Source organism: Phascolarctos cinereus, unplaced genomic scaffold (genome assembly GCF_003287225.1).
Source record: "Phascolarctos cinereus isolate Bilbo 61053 unplaced genomic scaffold, phaCin_HiC Scaffold_5;HRSCAF=322, whole genome shotgun sequence".
NCBI classification, from domain to species: domain Eukaryota; kingdom Metazoa; phylum Chordata; class Mammalia; order Diprotodontia; family Phascolarctidae; genus Phascolarctos; species Phascolarctos cinereus.
This window is the reverse complement of record NW_027555958.1, coordinates 231,342,520-231,362,020: the sequence shown is the minus strand read 5'-3', so window position 1 is coordinate 231,362,020 and position 19,501 is coordinate 231,342,520. Positions and strand designations below refer to the sequence as shown.

General features: G+C 41.2%; 1 pseudogene; it reads left to right on the top strand.

The window, feature by feature from the left end:
• The first annotated feature begins 17,208 nt into the window (after window positions 1-17,208).
• On the top strand, window positions 17,209-17,942 carry LOC110204087 (14-3-3 protein zeta/delta pseudogene; annotated as a pseudogene).
• The last annotated feature ends 1,559 nt before the right edge of the window (window positions 17,943-19,501 follow it).

Genomic DNA, 19,501 nt, shown 5'->3' with positions numbered 1-19,501 from the left:
ACCAGAAGGAAAGGCTCCATTCTGAGCCAGGTCCAGTGGGCAAAGATAATTATGGTCTGGGAAGATTTGAGTCTCCCCCTTACCCTGGAGGGAGCAGGGAAGAAGGAGTGAGAATAACCAGCTAGGTTTGTTCTCCACAGTAACTTCTGCATTTTATTTTTGGACGATTGGGGTAAAGTGACTTCCCAGGGTCACACAGCTAGTAAGTGACAAGTGTTTGGTTAGAGGCTGGATTTGAACTCAGGTCCTCCTGATTTATGGGCCAGTGCTTGATCCACTGGCCCCCCAACTCCCACGATTTACAAAGAATTTCCAAAATATGTTCTTCATGTTGCATCCGTATCCTCCCAATGAATAACTCAGGATGAATGAATTAGTAAAATGGCACAAGGAAAAAAAAACACTCCAATTTTTTGATCTCTATTTTTAAATCATTCAAGTGTCCTAGACAGAGATGTTCAAGTTGCTCAAGGATGAGCAGCACATTACCTTGTCCCTAGTTTTCCCAAGGAGAATTTGGAATCCTGGCACTGACTCTACTGTGATACTGTTAGCATCAGTCTCACTTCAGCTGTCCTTTCTATCCAGAAATTCTTAGCATCCATGCTTTTCTACCACTCAACTTCTAAAGAGTGAAAAAGCCTCTTGCTCCCTGACCTCTTCTGAAAGTAGTACCTCCTCGTTGTTCTTCCCTCTCTTCCCCTGTCCTTGAAGAGTTAGCTGTGTAGGTGGAAAAATCTTGAAGTGTTTTCAATGAGGAATGACTTTGGCATAAGAAGCCTCAGTGAATGTATATGGGAGAGACTGCTGATCAAGGAACCCTGGAAACAGTGGCAGTGTGCATGACTCATTGGTGGCAGTAGAGAGAGTTACTGAATCAGTGGTTCATTGTGTGCCAGAGCAAGTGTGAAGACATGATGTGGCCCTCAGGGTTAAGAGAATATTAATGTTACTTTTCCAGTCCTTTATGAAACTCCAGCTTATTCTGTAACTTGAAAGGCATCCTCAAGTCCTTTCCCTCTTATCTTGAACCTGTATCAAAAGCATTGCTTTTGTGTCCCTTATCCTATGTTCCCCTTGTTCTTTAATTTTTCTATTTTTTTTTTAAATTTTAGGCAATTGGGGTTAGGTGACTTGCCCAGGGTCACGCAGCTAGTGTGTCAAATGTTTGGTCTGAGGCCAGTTTTGAACTCAGGTCCTCCTGACTTCGGGGCCACTGCTCTATCCACTGCGCTACCTAGCTGCCCCTATCCTTTAATTTTTAACCTGTGCCCTCATGCCCTGTCCTTAAATCGTTAAAATGTGAAGAATTCCCATTTTCTCCTTCATCTTATGTCATAAAATCCTTCCTTGACCTTTCTCTAATCTTTCATCCCCCTAAAAACTTCTAAAACTATCTTGTAACTAACTATCTTCCTCATTCTGTCCTTATAAAACAAGCCCCTGTCCCTCTGTAGGTTGCTAGTCCTCCTTCCAGGGCTAGTCTGATGCTTTTGCATCAATAAAGCTCCCAATGGTTACACAGAAGGTCTAAGTGAATTCTTTCACGCTTGAACCCACTCTCCCAACTGTAAACATCAACATAAAATGGTCCTGAAACCCTGGAGTTTAAATATTAATTGGACTCTGTTGATCTTCTCCTAGCCACTGGGATAGGAAGTAACTGACCTTTTAATATATGGGTTGGGGACTATGTTGTGTATCAGAGTAACAGCTTCATTAACAGCCCTGAGATCTTGAACTATTCAGTATTCTCCATTAGGCATTTTTACAGGAAGGATAGGGGTGTTATGTGGGGATTGACAAGGGACAAGGATTTTATACTTACGGAATTTTTCAATCAATGGTTATAGTCCTTCCCAGGCCTCAGGCTTAATTGGATATTGATGATGATGGGAAACACATTAGAATCTCAGAGGTGGATGATGGCTGGGGTGGGATCAGTAGCTCCACCAGGAATTCCATGGTCCCAAACAATTGGCTCAACTATGTCCCACACTTCCCATACAACATGAGGAGGTCTAGTGAGCAAAGGGAAAAGGGAGATGGGAGGCTTAATTAGAGAAAATCAGCTTCCCAATTTCACCATCAGTGTCCTTCCCAACAAGGGGGCAGGAGAAGAGGAGATGATAAGGAAGGAATGTTCAAACAACAGATCCTCAAATAGGCAGGGATAGGGTTATGTCTCATGACATCCCTTAGTTTTCCCCTTGATACCCATGACCTTGCAGGTTGAGGAGCAGGTTGAGCCAGAGTAATTGGTTAAAACAGAGAACATAGCCCTCATATCTATTATAAATTGAGTAACCTTATCTTTGACCTTGATTTTTGCCCAGCGCTCAGAGACAGAGATGGACAAAGTGCAAGTACTGCCAAGCCCCAGGCCCTCCCATTATTATGTGTCTTGCGAAGACTGGAGGACAGGGTACGGGAGGGGTGTGTGTGTGTGTGGCTCCACCACTTCTCCAACCCTCGAGACAGTCCTTCCTCCAGTGTCCCTACTGGTCACATGTTGGGCACAGTCCTGCATTGGTCCTGGGGGCTTCCTCTAGGGGGCATCCTAGAGCGGCACTCCTTAGAGCAGTGGCCCTCCTTGTGGCATGTTGTTGTGAGTTGTGGGTGCAATGCCCCAGCTTTGGTTGTAATCTAAGCTCCTTCCCCTTATGGAGTATCATATTCCATGCCCTCTGATCTTTTAATGTAGAAACTGCAAGGTCCTGTGCAATCCCGACTGTGGTTCCATGATATCTAAATTATTTCTTTCTGGTTGCGTGCAATATTTTCTCTCTCTCCTGATAATTTAGGAATTTGGCTACAATATTCCTTGGCATTTTTAATTTGGGATCTCTTTCAGGAGGTGATCAATGGATTCTTCTGATGACTATTTTACCTTCTGGTTGTAGGACCTCAGGGCAGTTTTCCTTGATGATTTCTTGAAGGATGTTGTCCAGGCTCTTGTTTTCATCATGGTTTTCAGGTAGACCAATAATTTTTCTTTTTTTCTTTCTTTTTTTTTGTGCTTTTAGGCAATTGGGGTTAACTGACTTGCCCAGGGTCACACAGCTAGTAAGTGTCAAGTGTTTGGTCTGAGGCTGGATTTGAACTCAGGTCCTCCTGACTTCAGGGCCAGTGCTCCATCCACTGTGCCACCTAGCTGCCCCGAGACTAATAATTTTTAAGTTGTCTTTCCTGGATCCATTTTCTAGGTCAGTTGTTTTGCCAATGAAGTATTTTATGTTTTCTTCAATTTTTTCATTCTTTTCTTTCTATTTGACTGATTCTTGCTCCTTCATAGAGTCATTAGCTTCCATTTGCCCAATTCTATTTTATAATTAATTGTTTTCTTCTATTAGATGCCTCCTTTTCCATTTGGCCCATTTTACTTATTAAGGGGTTGTTTTCTTTAGTATATATATATATTTTTGCCATTTGGCCAATTGTATGTTTTAAGGATTTGTTTTCTACAATCAATTTTTGTCTTTCCTTTTCCAAGTTATTGACTCTCTCTTGCATACCTCTCATTTTTTTCCCCAATTTTTCTTCTACCTATCTTATTTGATTTTTGAAATCCTTCTTGTGCTCTTCCAAGTAGGTTTTTATGGTCTTGAGACCAGTTCATATTCCCCTTTGAGGTTTTGGTTGTGGGTATATTGACAATGTTGTCCTCTTCTGAATTTGTGCCTTGATCTTTCCTGCTCCCATAATAGGAATTTATGATCACTGTCCAATTCTGCTTTTTGCTTGTGGTGTTTGCCTATTTCCTGGCTTTTAAGGTTGAACTCTCTTACTGGAGCACAGGGGGCACTGACTCAAGGTTCTTGTCCCGGGGAGTCCAGGACCTGGTCGCTGGCTTTGTGTGCTGGGGCCTGAGGGGCTGGCAACTGGAGGTTGTAGGGGTCTGGCAGCTTACTTGGTGCTGAGCTGGGACAAGCAACACTGGAGCTCCTGGGATAGGAGCTGAGAGTCTGTCCCATGGAGGATGCCTGCTCACCTGAGCTTTACACTTGAAAGTTTGGTTGTTGGAGGATATCTGCCAGTCTGGAGCTCTGCCTCCTGGAGTTATACTTCCTGGAGTTGTGCTGAAAGAGCAGGAGACTTGACTGCTAGAGAATGCCTGGTTCACATGGGTGGTTTTCTGAACTGATGTCTACTGGTTCCTTTGCCTGTGCTGAGGCATCCTGGGGTTCATGGTGTTGGTGCTTGCCTGCTTCACCACTTGGGGCTCAGGATCTCCCCCTGGTATGCTGATGTGGGGCTTGCCACTGGCTTGCTGGGATGCCTCCTGTCTTACACCGCCAGTGCAAGAGGGCCTTTCCTGCTAATTCCCCAAGTGCCCTGGGCTACAAGGCCACTGCACCCCATCTTTCTGCTGGCTCAGCTGTTCCAGAGTTTTTTGGGGGGAGGGTTATACTTTCTGGGCTTAAGGAGGTCAATGAGGGAGAGTGAGAGAGACTTACTTCTTACTCCACTATCTTTGCTCCTGGAAGTGGATAGTTGGTCTTCTTACATAATGCTAAGATTAAAACACAAAATAAACTTTAAATGTGGTAATTAAAATGTGCAATTTAAACAGATTCTAACAACAAAAGGATAAGTAGTTAATTTAGTGCCCCAGGAAAGAATACTAAACTGTGACCACCATATAATTGCATGGAATTGATAGGATGATACAAGTACATTCTAAATATTTGCTGCCTCACCCTCTTCTTTGTGTGTTGCTTCACTTTCCTTTCCCTTTCTACTGCTTTTTTAGAACCATCATCCTGAGGTGGTGAATGATTTTTTTCCTTTTGTCTTCATTGTTTTGTCGGGGAGGGGGTTTGCTATAACTACTTATAAAGATTGGGTTTTCATGTATAGTGCTTGCCATCTTAGCATCAAACCTAGTGGAGAGAGGGAGTACCCCTACTTGATGAAATCACAGTATTTTGGGCTTTCTCAACACTGAAGTAATTGAAATTGAGCCCCCACAAGGTGGCAGCAGAGTCAATCTGAGATTAACCAAATATGCTATGGAAATATGGATGGCAAAGATGAAAAAAAAAGATAGCTGTCTCATACAGATTAGGACTAGACCAGAGATAGGGTAAAATTATTTAATGTTTTTGAGCTTCAGTTTTCTCATCTTGATATGTGCTTAGAAGAACGAGTTTAAATCTCAGGTTTTACATCTTCCTCCTCTATGACTATGGTCAAGTCTGGTCAAGTCATTTCCCTTTTCTCAGTCTCCATTTCATCACCTATTCATACATGATCTGCCATTCTAAACAGAAATTGGAATTTTCCAATGAAAGTGACTAAAACTTTTATTCCCTTTGATCCAGAGATCTCATTGCTAGGCATACAATCCTAAAGATATCAGTAAGAAAAAGCCCAATATTTGTAGCACTTTCAGTGATAGCAAAGAACCGGAAACAAAATAGGTCTCCATTGATTGGGGGGATGGCTAACAAGTTTTGGTTTATTAATGTAGTGGAAGGTTAGTGTCCTAAGAGAAAAATGAATATGATAAATACAGAAAAGCAAGGGAAGCCTTATATGCACTGATATAAAGTGAAATAAGGAGAAACAAGAAAGCAAGGACAATGATTCCAATTAAGTAAATGGAAAGAATAACAATAAACTAACTGAAATTGAAATCTTTGAAATTGTAGTTACCAAGCATGACCCAAAGAAAAGATATGAGAAGGCATTTCCTTCTTCCCCTTCCATTATTTAAATTAGTACAGGGCTTTGGATATGTATGGTGAGTATAATGTCATACACTTTGATATATCTTTGGTTAGCTTTATTGAGCTATTTTTCATATTTTTATTTCTCTTTTTTTTTTTAAGAAAAATGAGGGATGGTTTTCTCAGCGAAGTACAGTGGATCACATCATGAAATGTTAGTGATATACAAAAAGATATCAATAAAAATTTCCCTTAAAATATTGTCTATGTCGTGAAGTTGCTGTCTGGGAGAAATGCTTCATGACTTCTATTTTTGCTATGTTTTCACAATAAATACCCATTTCCAAAACATAATTGATGTTCATTGATTAAATTAAATTAAGGATTACTAATCACTGGTGGTTAACAGTAGGAAGAACACACTGAAGTTGGTCCTCCAGGGTACTTCTAAAACCCTGAACATGGGATGTAGCCTTGCTAAATCTAAATCCAATAAATATAACTACTCATGTGAGTTAGGTTTGGAAGGGAAATCTTTAGAGCTTTTTTCATCACTACAAAACTATTTCTTGGAGTTCATATTGTAGATAAATACTTTCCTTTCTCACTGCCTCATTTTCCTACCTTGTAAAATAACCCAAATTAAGGGGAAGGTGGGTGAGGTCAAGAACATACTGGTTCTAGTGTCAGATCCCAGCCCTGCAACTGGCTATTGCCACATGCCCTTGGGGAAGTCACTCTATCTCTTTGGGCCTGAATATCCTTCTTTGTCAAATGGAGGAATTGGAACGTATGATCTCTAAAGTCCCTTTTAGCTCCAGATCCTATGATCATTTTTTGGATTGCTCCTAATACGGTATCTATAACATATCCTGTACACCTAGGAAAGTGTTAGTTGCATGCATTGTGATGGTTTTCTTCTTTCTAATTTCGTAAGATCAAAGTTGCTGGGAGGAGGTGTTAACTGCTGAGAAGAGAAACCTCCTCTCTATGGCTATCACAATGGAAGTTTTCCCACATTTTTTCCTGAAATAAATCCTTTCAAAAGTTGTTGAACTTAACCTTCAGAGAAGCTGTAGAGAGGGGATGTGATCTGACAACAAAAATGAATCATCTTTTCTATGTCTTAAAAAGGACAAAGAGAAAAAAGTATAAACTGGTTCTCTAAAGAAAATAGGATTGAGGGAGGACTCATGACAACCAGATTAGAAATGCTGAGTTTAAACTTTTGGATTTCACCATCAAATTACTCCATATTCCTTAAAAAGAATCCATAAGGAAGAGATAAGAAGAGAAAGTAAAATTAAAAAATCATTAAATATCTGGGAGTCAACATACAAGAACATACAAAGGATTTAAATAAATATAAGTACAAAATAATTTTTACAGAAACATAGGAAAATCTTAATAAAGAGAGTGACTCAGTGTGCATATCTAAGTCATACTAATAAATTAACACTGATGACACTACAAAGATTACTTTATAATTCTTATGCTAATTCAATTACCAATAAGATGCAAAATAGATAAATTAATGACAAAGTTCAATTATAGAAATAAAAGAGCAAGAATATGAAAGTTGTAATAACAGAATTTATCACTATGAAATATTACATAATTTCCCAAAATTATCTGATCCCGAATTTTAAAAAATAGACAAGTTCAGTTCAATAGATGTAGAAGAAATGCACATGATATTTCAGTGTCTGATAAGACTATGAATGTCATTGCAGAGACAATCTTTAAAGGACTGACAAATGACCCTGGGATCCAAGTTTCTCTTTGCTGTTTTTCTTTTTCTGCTGCTAATTCACTTTTTAATAGGCACTAGAAATCTGACCATCTGTATTCTTATTCTGATAATGCCCAAATCTTTGAAAAAAACAGGGCCAGATCATCATTGGTGAGCAATCACAGGACTCATTCAAAATTCAATACAAAAAATTGGGCCAGATCAGTGCATAGGTAGCCCATGCCTGATCTAACACATAGTCAGCTTGGGTCTAATTTAGTGCTGAAGTGGATTGGATTGAACTACAGTAGTAGAAAAAGCCATATCAGCATTTGGATAGCTCCTGCTCAAGAACCAAAGGAGAGAAGGCAAGAGAAAAAACCCAAGCAGTAACTGGGAAGTAAAGCACCAGGTGCCTTGCAGGATGCATGCTATCACTGCCATTTACAACAAGTTTTTGGAGGTCTGTCAGGTTCACCAAAAAGAAAAGTATTCCATTCTGAGTTCAGGATTGTGAAAGGCAAATGAGACAGAGAAGGATTCAAAATCCACCTAGACCAATCCTCTGAAGAGTAAGCCAAAAGCCAGGAATTTTTGGTGGAGGTTAGGGCGTGTGATAGTCACTCTATCTAGGACCAAGCATCATTTACCCGTGCCATATGAGAGTACATAAGAGAACAGAGTCTGGCCACACATGAAACCCCATTCCAAAAATAGAGGTTTGGAGATGTGACTAAACAAAGTAAAACATAGAATGCAATGAGGAAATAGTTTGAACTGAAAGAAGGCCAAGAAGGGAAATGAGAAGAAATTCAGGTAGAACATCAGAGGAAAGGATATCATTGTTCCATTTACAAGAATACCTAGAAGAATTGAAACAAGAGATCCAAAATGTGATTTAAAGGAAATAACAACTAACACCGACAAGCTATTAGAGTAGTGCAGGTGGAAGGTGCTGCATCAGGGCCATGGCAGAGTCAGAGCAGAAAATCAGGCATATTCAAGATGCTCCAAAGACAAAATTGCCAAGTTCTGTAAACAGATTCAATGTGGAGGATGAGAGTGAGGATAACACTGAGATTGTGAGCCTAGGTGACTTGGAGGATTGTGTAATAGGGAGAGAATCCCTGTCTGTGGGAGAATGACCACAGAAAAGGACAAGGAGGAAGTAAGGGATTGTTAACAGACTTTGGTGTGAGCTGAGGTTTCATGTGGGTAGAAGTGGAAAAGAAGGCTAGAAAAGGAAATGGGGACAGGGTGAGAAGGCCTTGATTTCCAGACTAAACAAGTTGTTTTTTATCTAAATGGTAATGGAGAGTCATGTGAGCTGAGGGCTTTGAAGAGAAGATTTTAAGCCACAGAGAACAGTTAGGAGGCCGCTGCAGATGCTGAAGCTTGACCCATCCTGCCTGGCCTTTGGAGCTGGGCAGAGAGCCTCGTGGTAGGAAGGACTGAGCTGAGTAGAGCAGTCAAAGGTAAGGGGATGGACTCAGGAATCATCAGCACAGCTAGCTCAAGGTGTCAGGGAAGCAAAGAGGAGCCAGAGATATGTCCAGAAATGTCCAAGATTCAGTAGCACCTTGTCAGGAATTTGGCAACATCAAGATCTAAAACTGGGAAATGCTATAACATATTTTCCTACTTTCCCATTTTTAGATCATAATATTAGCAAAAGTACAGGCAAACATCTGAGAAAGCAGGAGGCTAAAGATGTCTGAGGTCATTCCAAGCAGTTCAGGTCTAGTCTGACTCCCTTGGATTGGTGACCACATTGGTGTCATTCTGAGCCCCAAAGTCTGAGGGTAAGGTGTCCCCCTTCCCCCTAATCCCTTATTCTTCTGAAAGAGCTTCACCTGTGGGTGATTCCCTCAAATTGTCTTCTTATCTACACAGAATCCCAGGATTTGCACCTCAGAGATCATCTAGGCCAATTCTCTTATTTTACCAATGAAGAAACTGAAGCCCCCAAGTTAGTGATTCAACCAAGGTGACACAGTAGTAATTATCAGGTAATTCAGTTAGTATGGTAAGCTGCTATATTTGTTTAGGTGAAGATATCTCAGGATCAAAGGGCTTTAAGTTGGGTGATCTAAGTGTGATTGGAAAAGCTGTAGCAGAGAGGAGACACTGGAGAGGAAGAATCAGTAAGGTTTTCTGACTTGTCTCTGGGAGACAAAGGTCAGAGAGATACCTGACCCCAAATTACTCCAGGTTTCAAGAACTGGTACAAGGGAGAATAGTGGCGCCATTAATAGAAATCAGGAAATCAGGAGAAGGATTTGATTTCAGGGACAAGATGCTAACTGTTACATTTTTAGTTTGAGGTGCTTGGAGACATCCAGGTAGAGATGTTTAGCAGGGAGCTGGAAAGGTAGGAAAAGAACCTATAAGAAAGGATGGTCCAAGATCAAGATTCAGGAGGTGTCTTTAGAGAGTTTCAAATGAAGAAGTGGGAATAAGAAGATGTCTGAGGAAGAGAGTATATAGAGAGGAGAATAGAGGGCAATGACTTTGAGTGATGAATGTTTAGTGATTGAGAAGAGGAAGAGGAGTCAGCTCAGGAGACAGGCAGGTAGCAGCTGGAGAGGTAAGAAAAAAGTGGGAATGATGAGGAGTCACAGAAGCCTAAGGAGGGGAAGATTTCAAGGAGGTGACCATCAGTGTCAAAGGCTTCAGTGACAAAAGGATGAGTTTGGAGGCAAAATTATTGTCATTTGTGGAAGGAGGTAAACAGAATGAACACTTCTTTTAAACTTTTAACAAGTGTCTTGCTTCTCAAACCAAAGATGTGCCTTAGTAGGTCTTTTGCTTTGGGGTCCCGCTCTCTTGACTAGTGACTGAACTCACAGTATTGTTATTGTTTAGACATTTTAGTCATGTCTGACTCTTTGTAAACCCATTTGAAGTTTCCTTGGCAAAGATACTAGAGTGGTTTGCCATTTCCTTCTCTAGATCATGTTACAGATGAGAAAACTGAGGCAAACAGAGTTAAGTGATTCTTTTGTATAAAACTTTATTAACTAACAAGCTCATGCAAGATTTATTCCAAAAGATTATCATCTCTTTATATGCAGTCTACTTAAAAAAGGCCAATAAAAAATGAGTGAAATCAGTATTTATTTTAAGCTCCATGGAGTATATGGGTGTTCAGAGAAGACTAGGTCCTCTTATGTGAGGATGTACCAAGCCTATTTCAGGCTGCTTTACACTTTTGGTGTCAAACTGGTCACCCAACTCTCACCTGTGGCTACGAGGAGCTGTAACATATGCAGCAGCCACATCCCAGTAACCCATTTTAGTAAACTTGGCTAAACCAGGTTGAGGGTAACCAATGGACCTCAAACACATTAAGATGGATTAGATGGATGTCTGCCTCAACCATGTGAAGACTTCCCCTGGTGGAATGGGTGGATAAGAATAATTTCTTCTAATGACCTTGAAAGTGGCTAAAACAGGTGCTGTGGAGTGCTTAGAGCTTGACTAGACATCTAAGAGATGAAGGTCATCTACTGCATCCTGAGCCATCACCAGTAATCTTGACTTTTGCCTTGCCACTGGACTCTGACCACTCTGGGAAGAGAGAGTGAGGCCAAATTCATGCCACTTTACCTCTCTTAAGTTCAGTTTCTGCACAAGTCAAAAGACATCACTCATATCACTTTACCATTTTTACCTGCCTCAAAGTGTGCTTTTACTTATCTGGGTCAAACACTCACAAACATTAGGATTGGGCTGATGAAGAAGGTGGGAAATTCAGAAGCTGTTAATGAAACGTGAGAACTCCATAGGGTTTACCAGAAGGATAGTTCATCATCTCTAAGAAGGTAGCATTTAATTCCATCCAAAATAAAGTGCAAGTAAAGCTTAGAGAGATGCAAGATTCTCGGCTTAGTAAGAAGGCAAATGAAATTCAGTTTTATGTTGACAGTAACAATCCAAAATATTTTATGATGCCCCAAAAGATTATTCATGGTCCAAAGAACTATGGTGCATCTCAACTACACTGTGCTGATGGAGCCATATTGATTAGTGATAAGGATGTGATCCTAGAGGGATGGGCTGAACACTTCCACAATGTTCTCAACAGACTCATCAATCAATACTGAAGCCATTGACTATATACTTCAGGATGGAGTCAATCCCTCTCTAGCTGAACTTCCAACTGAAGAGGTTTTGAATGCCATTGGGCTCCTCTCATGTGGCAAAGCAGCTGGTGCTGATTCTATTTCCACTGAAATTTACAAAGCAGAGGGTCCAGTGCTCATAGAAAAGCTGACTGAAATCCTCTGGGTTATATGGCAATAGGAGATTATCCCCCAGAAGTTCAAGGATGCCTCCATTATCCATCTCTATAAAGGAAAAGGGACTAAGTTATCTTGTGACAGTCACAGGGGGTCTCTCCCTTAGTCTTGAATGGCAAGATTCTTGACAGGGTTTTCCATAATAGGTTGATCCTTCACCTGGTAGATAGTCATCTACTCTAGAGCCAAAGTGGCTCCAAAAAGGCTTGAGGAATTAGTTCTTTTTTTCTCATAGGCAACTGGAGTTAAGTGACTTGCCCAGGGTCACACAGCTAGTAAGTGTCAAGTGTTTGGTCTGAGGCCAGATTTGAACTCAGGTCCTCCTGACTTCAGGGCCGGTGCTCTATCCACTGTGCCACCTAGCTGCCCCAGGGCTGAGGAATTGTTGACATGCTGTTTACTGTCCAACAACTCCAAGAGAAATGCCAGGAGCAGAACAGAGGTCTGTACACAATCTTCATTGATTTGACCAAGGCTTTTGATACTGTCAGCTGTGAGGGCTTGTGGAAGATCATGACAAATTTTGATTATCTGGAGAAGCTCATCAGTATTTTACACAGACTTCCATGATGGCATGCTTGCATGTATTCTGAATAATGGGTAATGCTTGTGGGCATTCCCAGTCACCAATAGAGTGAAGCAGGGGTATGTGCTTGCCCCCATGTTTTTTAGTATAACGTTTTCAGTGATGTTGTCAGATGCTTTCAACCAAGACAAAAATGGCCTCAAGGTCAGCTGCCACACTGCTTGTAAATTATTTAACTTGAAAAGGCTACAAGTTAAGACTAAAGTGGAGGAAGAAGTGGTGTGCAACTTTCTCTTCACAGATGATTGTGCACTCAATGTAGCCTCCCAGGCTGAGATGCAACAGAGTATTGATCAGTTCTCTACTGTTTCTGCTAATTTTTGGCCTCACAATCAAAACCAAGAAAACAGAGCTTCTCTACCAGTCAGCACCACACTATCTATACATGGAATCATTGGTTACAGCAAATAGAGCAATTTTTAATTCTGTGGATAAGTTCTTTACTTTGGTAGTATACTTGTGAGGAATATATGCATAGATAATGAGGTTGATGGCTTGCAGTGCCAGAGCTAACACAGTGTTTGGGAGGCTCTGAAGGAATGTGCGGGTATCATGCTGCCTACCAACAGAAGATTTCTGGAACTGTTGAGCTGATCTCATTGTCATATGCCTGTGAAATTTTGGAGAGTATACCAATGACGTGACAGGAAACTGAATCATTTCCATTTGAATTGTCTTAGGAAGATTCTAAAGATCACCTAGCAAGATAAGGTACTAGACACTGAGGTCTTTTCTTGAGCCGAATTGCAAGCATTCAGACTCTACTGCAGTGAGGGTGACCCTGATGGGCTGTCCATGTTGTTCAAATGCCAACTGTGCATTTGCTTAAAAGACTATTTTATAGAGAACTCACACAAAGCAAGCACTCACATGGAGGTCAGAAGAAGTAACATAGAGATGCTCAGTATCTCTCTGAAGAACTTTGGAAATGATCATGAGAATTGGGAGACACTAGCACAGGCTGACTAGATCCCATACTTTAGAGTAAACCCCCCTTTTTTTCAAGAATAATTGAACCAATAGAGGTACGCCCTTAGAGTTAGGAGGACCTGAGTTCAAATCCGGCCTCGGACACTTGATGCTTACTACTTGTGTGACCCTGGGCAAGTCATTTAACCACAATTGCCTCACCAAAAGAAAAAAAAAGAATAATTGAACCAGAACCTTAGGGACCCCAAAGAAGAATAATCACAACCATGCCTTTTCAGCTTCCTTTCATATATTGTTTTCTCCCAGGTGACTGAAGTTCCTTGAGAGTAAGGATTTTCTTGTGTCATTCTTTGTATATCTAACACTTAGCACAGTGCCTGACACATAAGTGCTTAATAAATATTTATTGACTGCACTGAGTCAGTGAACAGAGGAGTCTTACTTCACAAACTATGGCTGGGATGGTACCATACTCTATTCCACTGGCCTTATTATGGTCCTGAAGGCCTGTACTGTCACCTAGTCTTTAGGGTAAGCTCATTCCTAAATTCTCAAAGGGAGAAGCATTGAGACTCAGTTCCCTTCCTGTGGTGAGGCAAGTTAGACTTACAGTGAGAGCTCAAGAGAGCTCAGAGGGAGCCCTACTCAGGGAGACAAGCTGGGAATTTTAGTCCCTAAGCACTGACCTCTACAAGAAACCTTCTTCAGTGCTCTCCTTCAATTTCTTATGCCCTTTCAACCAAAAGCAGGCTGGCACAATCTCTGGTCTTGATAACTAGGCCCCATTTAGACTGCTTAAGTATCTGGACCTCCCTTGAGAAGGATGCCTTAGTTGCTGCCACTCGGACATAAGTCGGTGTCCAAGTGGGTTGGGTCAATCTGATAAGAGTAGAGGAGAATTTTTAACACAGCAAATCCAGAGTAACTCCAGGCAGGCCTGTAAGTGTCCTTCCCAAACTGCATCTGCACCATAATGACACAGAAATCCATAAAGATGAGACTGTAGAGAAAAGTAGGCAAGAATGAGCAGGTTGGGAAATCCCTAGTCAAGGGCTGAAGTCTAAATATGTTGAGTATTCTCTGACACTGTCTTTCACAGAGCCTCACCTTACTCTCCGCTATGGTAGGGTCTTTCCTCCTTCCTCTAACCCAGGGGTGAGGAACCTGTGGCCTCAAGGTCACATGTACCCTTAAGGTCACATGTGGCCTTCTAGGTCCTTGGGTACAGTGTTTTAACTAACTTCAAGTTTTACAAAACAAATCTTTTTATTAAGGGAATGTGTTCTGTCAAGTTTGGATTCAGTCAAAGGGTAGCACTTGAGGACCTAGAGGGCCACATGTAACCTTGAGACTAAATATTCCCCCCCCTGCTCTAACCAATCTAACTCACCATTTTCCCTCAGTTTGGGGGGACAGGTGAATGATTTGGTCTGTTTCTTGATCCTTGGTGTGGAAGACGTGGTTGGGGGTGTTACTACTACATATCACTTATCAGGGTTCGGACAGGACACTTCAGAGCATTGCAGGCAGTTTAAACTGGGAGGGAATGTGAGAAATAGCTGGTTTTCCACAAAAGTCAGTCTAAGGGTTAGGTATAAGTTGAATAAAGGAAATCATAAATTAGAATAAGAAAACACTACTGATGGATGAATAGACTAAGTGGCAGAAAAATGTGTTCTGAGGTTAGGTATAGATTAACATCAGAAGGGGTGCTGCCAAATGAAAGCAAAGCAGATGAGGGCCTGGGGCCCCAAACTGTGGGCAGCAGGAGATGAGTGGGGGATATTAGATATTTCAGATAGGCTGTAACCTTTATAGTACCCAGCTAGTGAGGATACAGAGGGAAATTCGAATTGGGAATAGGGAATAAAAAGGTGTGCGTCTGTTGGACACTTGTGTTCCCACATGTGGGAAAACACAGTCTTTCCAGGCCATTAATAAGGTTTCTTGTTGGTTCAAACAATGGCTTCATGAAATTTGTGGTAAAGCTAACACTGTGAAGAGTCTCTGTAGATTCAGTTAGAGTCTCCGAAAGAGCGCTCTAAGGATTAGAGCTTTCTGTGATTAATATTTAAGGATTTTGCTTTGTTGGAGTTCACCTTTTTTTCCCCCTCCATCTGAGTCTCGAATGGAGAAACAATCCAAAATGTAAGTTATGGAGATACAGGTTTACCCATGTATAACTGAATGAGGGATAGGCTGCCATTTATAAGGAAAACACAGAGATGCCATCTCCACATGTGTCTGTTTCCTTTAAGGGTGTTGCACTGGTTGCCTGGACAAAGGGGTTGGCTGACAGAACAATGCTGGGCTGAGATAGGCCTCCAGGCACAAGTCTCCCTTAACTAGAAGGCATGTTGGTGTTGGTGTTGTTCAGTCATTTCAGTCCTGTCCCACTCTTCATGACCCCACTTTTGGGTGATTTTCTTGGCAAAGATACTGGAGTGGTTTGTCATTTCTTTTTCCAGGTCATTTTACAGAAAACAGAACTGAGGCAAACTGGGTTAAGTGACTTACTCAGGATCATGCAGCTACTAAGTGTCTGAGGTCAGCTTGGAAGTCATGAAGATGAGTCTTCCTGACTCCAGGCCTGGCACTCTATCTGCCATGCGTAAGGGTGTCTATAGGTACAGACAGAAATACTATCTTGTTTTCTTTGCTTATAGACTCACTTGTTTGTGGAAAAATATACCTGTCTATGTAAAGCACGGATTACTATATGTTACTGTATTGTATTTGGGTCTCCAAATTAACCAAAGTCTACTCTTCTTCCCCTTATACCTCAGTTTTCTAAAGTAGGGATATTTACCCCATTACATTGATCTAAATGTCTCTCTAAATCTCTACCCACACCAGAATTAATGGCAACAAAAATAGATTTAATAGCCACCAAATTTCCTTTTCTGTGAAGGATGGGAGAAATGAAATTATAGCAATGAAGGGACAGTGAAACAGGCAAGGTTGGTGCAGTGCATTGGCATGAGAAGAAGATCCCAGATCATGCTCCTGGCTGTCAAGGCCTAATCAGAATTTCCTCCTGGGTTCAGCCCTCTTCTAAAGTGACAAGACATTATCCACAATTTTAATGAAGATACAGGCTTAGAGTGAATCCTTCTCTAACAGGCAAATGAGGAGGAAAACAAGGTTACCTAGAGCAACAGTCTCACCAAAATGCCCATCAGTTCTTGACTGGTGATGGAAGGAAAAACCACCGCCAACTTTCAATTCATACTGTAGGTATCCGGTTGAGGACCAAAGGGCAGGTGAACCACCATTCAGAGATCAGGTGACCTACTTGATCCTGCCCATGTTTTCTCCCATGTCGTTGATGGTTGAAATAGTTGATAGTTTTAGTGACCAGCTTCTCTCTTACAAGAGTTCTCTAAAATACAGTTCCAGAACTGCAGGTTCCCTGAGTGTCACCAGCTAGTGAACTTTGCTTGAGCCTTTCTTTTTCATAGCAGTACACAGAAGTGCAGAGCTGACAAAGCCAGGCCTACATTAAAATCCATATGTAATTACTCCATATTGAGTACATCATTTCTTTTTTGTGGGTTGGAGTGTCTCTGATACTTTGTATTCCCCGAATTCCCAAGCACAGGGCTGAGCAGAGAATAGTTACTTAATAAACATTTCCACTTTAGATGACTGGTTACATTGAAGCATTGCCTCCTCATTCCACTAATGGCTCCCTCTAGGCTTGACTGAGTCTCTGGAACTAACTAAGCAGCCATTATTCTGCTGAGGCTGAAATCCCACTGCTGGGTTTCCCTTGTTCAAGAATTGACCGTTAGACCCTGGACAGCTCCCTGGCTCAGGCTCAGGCCCTAGCAATCAGAGTTACACAAGAGACACTATACCAAAGGGTTATACTCCTGCAAGCGTCAAGAAATTGAAGGGTTGGCCACTGCTGATGCCCAGAGACCGTTGAATCTCCTGTCCATCTGTCTGCTGCCGCCACTCACTTCAGGCACAGAACCTTCAGTCATGGATAAAAATGAGTTGGTGCAGAAGGTCAAATTGGCTGAGCAGGCTGAGACATATGATGACATGGCAGCCTGCATGAAGTCTGTAACTGAGCAAGGAGTTGAATTATCCAATGAGGAGAGAAATCTCTCTGTTGCTCATAAAAATGTCATAGGAGCCCGAAGGTCATCTTGGAGCGTTGTTCCAAGTATTCAGCCAAAGATGGAAAGTGCTAAGAAAAAACAGCAGATGGCCTGAGAATATATAGAGAAAATTGAGAGCGAACTAAGAGATATCTGCAATGATGTACTGTCTCTGTTGGGAAAGCTCTTGATTCCTGATTCTTCACAAGCAGAAAGCAAAGTTTTCTATTTGAAAGTGAAAGGAGACTATTCCCGTTATTTGGCTGAGTTTGCTGCTGGTGATGAGAGGAAAGGAATAGTGGATCAATCACAACAAGCATATCAAGAAGCTTTTGAAATCGGCAAAAAGGAGATGCAGCCAACACATCCTATAAGATTGGGTCTGGCCTTGAACTTCTCTGAGTTCTATTATGAGATCCTGAACTCTCCAGAGAAAGCCTGCTCCCTTGCTAAGACAGCTTTTGATGAGCCATTGCTGAACTTGATACACTAAGTGATGAATCATACAAAGACAGCACACTAATAATGCAATTATTGAGAGACAACTTGACATTGTGGACATCAGACACCCAAGGAGATGAAGCTGAAGCAGAAGAAGGAGGGGAGAATTAACCAGCCTTCTGACTTTTGTCTGCCTCATTCTAAACCACTCAGTACACCATTTGTCATCTATCCTGTCCCACAGATAGTTTTTGTTTATGGTTTATGACAGGTTTATGTTACTTCTTTGTGGATTTCTATATTCCTCATGTGGAATATGAGGAGAATAGAGCCAGTTAACATTTGCGGAGTTATCTGTTTTAATCTGAGGTGCCAAACAGAGGGATATGGAATTTTTATACACGTTTTACAGGTTCAGCATAGTACTTTAGGTACACTGTGATTTCACAAGGCCAGTGTTAAAACAGCTTCCATGTCTAAGCAAAGAAAACTGCATACGTATTGGTCAGTCCTGGTGGGGGGATGAAGGAATACTTGGTTCCAGCCACAGGTGTATAGTTATTGTGGATACTTTAGGATTGCAGCACTCATGGCTGTGGTAGAAACAGATGTCCCATCGATATTACACGTCATTCCACGTGTATCTGTGGAATGCACAATCTCAACATGTACACCTTTATGATTGCAGTTGCAAAAGTGTTGCTTAAGACAAAGGTTTAACCCAGTCAGTTTACTCTGGAGAAGGGCAGAAACTGTTCACATTCCATTATTTGTAAAGTTACCTGTTGTTCACTTCCATTATTTTTGCTACAATCATTTTATTTGTATTTAAATAGTTTAGGCAACCTAAGAACAAATGTACAAGTAAAGACACAGGAAAACATGAATTGCTTCATATTCATAAAGTCACTGTATACCAAGCACAGCAGTAAAACAAAAACCCATGTATTCAACTTTTTTAGGTTTTTTGTCCTTGTGATTTTTTTGATACTTGGCTAACATGCATGTGCTGTAAAAATAGTTAACAGAGAAATAACCTGAGATGATGGCTAGCTTTGTTTAATGTCTTTGAAATGTTCATGAATAATCCAAGCATAATTGTTAAGCATATGTGTATTAAGTTGATGTAAGTGGAATAAAAGTTTGATAAAGTGACTCTAAAAAAAAAAGAAATTGAAGGGTTTCCTAGATACACCATCCATGAGAGATCCAAGCCAGGTGATTGACCTGATTAGAGAGGAGGTGGCTAGGCTGGGGGCCAGGACAGTATGTAGGGAGATGTTTGGGACAGCATTAAAGGGCCTTTGATCTGATCACTACCTACCTGCAAACCTAGCTCTGGTTGGAAAGGTTTCTGTCATAGCCCAGAAGGCTGTCTTTTGAAGATGGAGGATTTTGACAATGTGGCCCCAACATACCTTTTAACTTTCACTGTATAAATTATTCCACTCACTGAAATTTATAGTGTCACAAAATTAATCTTTTCACTGTCCCAATGCCACATTCCATCACTTGTCTCTGTTTTTGCATTGGCTGTTTCCCGTGCCTAGAATGGACCCCTTCCTCATCTCTACTTCTTAGACCCCACAACCACTTTCTACATGAAGCTTTTCATGACAGACAAGTGGAGATTTATGTATATTGAACCTGGGATATTTCTTCAGCCCATGAACAAAGTATGTAAAGATAAAAGAAATCCTATCCTGACTCAGCCTCCTTGGTCTCTCTAG